Raw genomic sequence first — 2,298 nt, 5'->3', positions numbered from 1 at the left:
AGGATTTGGGGTGGTTTGTGAGAGGCATAGTCCAGACAGCTGAGCTGCAGTGTGAGTTTGTGGTGTGCAAACTCTGCTCCACACTGACTCCCCACATTCAAAAGTGGCTTTCCAGTGTGGGCACATGTGTGCAGAGCATGCAGCATAGTCATACCCTGACTCTTAAGGACTTAGATATATCCATCTCCTACAGAAGTCTCTGTCCCTCCTGAGGCTTTCCAATTAGACACAACTGCCACAATCCCAGAGCTCTTCAGTTTTGTGCCTAAAATAGGTAGGATGAGGCAGGGCAGATGGGTGTTGGTAATTCCCTCGCTTGAGAGAGCATTAGCTGCTTTGGGGTTCTCTTTTTGATCTTCATCTTAAGGACTTAGATATATCCATCTCCTACAGAAGTCTCTGTCCCTCCTGAGGCTTTCCAATTAGACACAACTGCCACAATCCCAGAGCTCTTCAGTTTTGTGCCTAAAATAGGTAGGATGAGGCAGGGCAGATGGGTGTTGGTAATTCCCTCGCTTGAGAGAGCATTAGCTGCTTTGGGGTTCTCTTTTTGATCTTCAAACTGTGATAACCATGATGAGATGAGGCAGGGCAGATGGGTGTTGGTAATTCCCTCGCTTGCTTTCCCACCTGTGACGCTGCACTCTTCCAGCACAGGTGAATTCCCAAGCCCTTTCAGAGTGCTGTTATGTTTCTTTGGAAAATAGTGAGCAAGTTTGTTACTAAAGTCATCAGCCTGACCACACAGGCTTGACATGGGTTTTATAAGAGCAAGAGAAACAGTTTCAAAAAGAGGTTACCAATTAAAAACGAATAACAGCATCATTTGCTGACCAAATAAGCGGCTGAAGAATTATGGGTAGACAAGTGATTATTTCTTACATCAAAGCCTGGACTTAGAAGTCTTAAAATATTTTAAAACCACTTGAGTTTCTTGCTAATTAAACAAGCCTGACCTTTTGTGAAATGCCATAGGCACTGGTGTGCATATGGAATTTACCCAGGCTATCAGAAGTTTAGCATGTGCTGGCTTAGTGAATAATGGCACCCTGCAAAATGAGGAGAGATTTTCTTCCAGACAGGTACCCCAGGCTTTAAAGAAAAACCTGTGGATAATTGTTGAGGGAAAAGTTTCCTTTAGGGTAGTCTGAGCAACAGGAGTTAACCTCAATCTGACTGTACAGACTTTTGGTTGAATGCTATTATTTCTGCTTGTTAATATCAATAGACAAAGATATTTGTAATGAGTAAAAGGGTACAAAAATTCCTGTTGTTTCTCCACGTAACAGACGTAACAGCTTAAGAACAGACACCCAAATAGGGAATCTGCACTTCAAATTACAAACTCTGACAGGTTTTCTGCTTTAAAACAATTCAGATAGTGGTTTTTTTGTTGTTTGAGGGAAGTCTTGAGTCCAGTCCTGTGTTATTTTTCACTCAATTGTAGATGTATAGGTTTGGTACATGTGCTTTAAGTCTTCCTTATGTGTTTCTTACTTAATATTGAAAATCCCTTATGGGGTTTGAAAGGTTTCTGTTTATTTTCACAGCAGAAGAGGTTTTAGGCCTGTCACTTGCTTTGCCTTCATTTGTGAATTGAGGCCATGTAAATTTTATTCTTGTGCTGGTTTGAAAAGCAAACCAGTGAGAGACTCTGAGTCGGAAGTACAATTTAATATGAACAACACAACAAAACAACACAAATACAACAGTAAAAAAAAAATAACCTGACAGAGTCAGAAAGTAACCTGACACCCTGTCAGTCAGGGTGTAGTAGCAGTCCAATTAAATGGTGGCTGCAGTCCTCCTGGAGTGATGGGTTTGTTGGAGCAGTGATCCCGCAGATCCGGTTCTCTCCTGAAGGTCCAGCAGCAGCTCTTGTCCTCTGGGAATCCAGCAGGCAAAGGGCTATCTGTGCTGGTCCAAACCCCGGCTTATATCCCTGTGAGCATGTTTGGCTCCCCACCCCTGGGGTGAGTCACCTCACCATGGGACAAGGGATAAGGATCACTGGGAGGATGTGTCCTGCATGGGTCCTTGACAGCCCTTTAATCAGAGACAACCCTCTGAGGGAGCCATCAGGATTGCCCTGAGGGATAATAACGCTCACTGCCCCCCCTGCTTTAACAGCTTGTGGAGATGATAATGGAATACATACCATGGATACCCCCCCCACTGCAACCTAAGACAATTCTCTACTAAAGCAAATTTATTAAATTACTGCAAAGACCTATGGAGAGATTTTACCCTTTGTAGTGGTTTAACCCCAGCCAGCAGCCAAGAACCACACAGCCTCTC

General features: G+C 43.6%; 1 protein-coding gene across 1 annotated transcript in view; it reads left to right on the top strand.

Annotated features, from left to right (window-relative positions):
- The window catches only part of LOC103801717 (dedicator of cytokinesis protein 7-like), a gene marked incomplete at its 5' end in the record, with an annotated part of 70,897 nt that overhangs the window by 31,869 nt on the left and 36,730 nt on the right, over positions 1-2,298 (top strand).

This window comes from Acanthisitta chloris, unplaced genomic scaffold (assembly GCF_000695815.1).
Source record: "Acanthisitta chloris isolate BGI_N310 unplaced genomic scaffold, ASM69581v1 scaffold26984, whole genome shotgun sequence".
Lineage (NCBI taxonomy): Eukaryota > Metazoa > Chordata > Aves > Passeriformes > Acanthisittidae > Acanthisitta > Acanthisitta chloris.
Note: the sequence above shows the minus strand (reverse complement) of the source record. Positions and strands in the feature narration are given on the sequence as shown.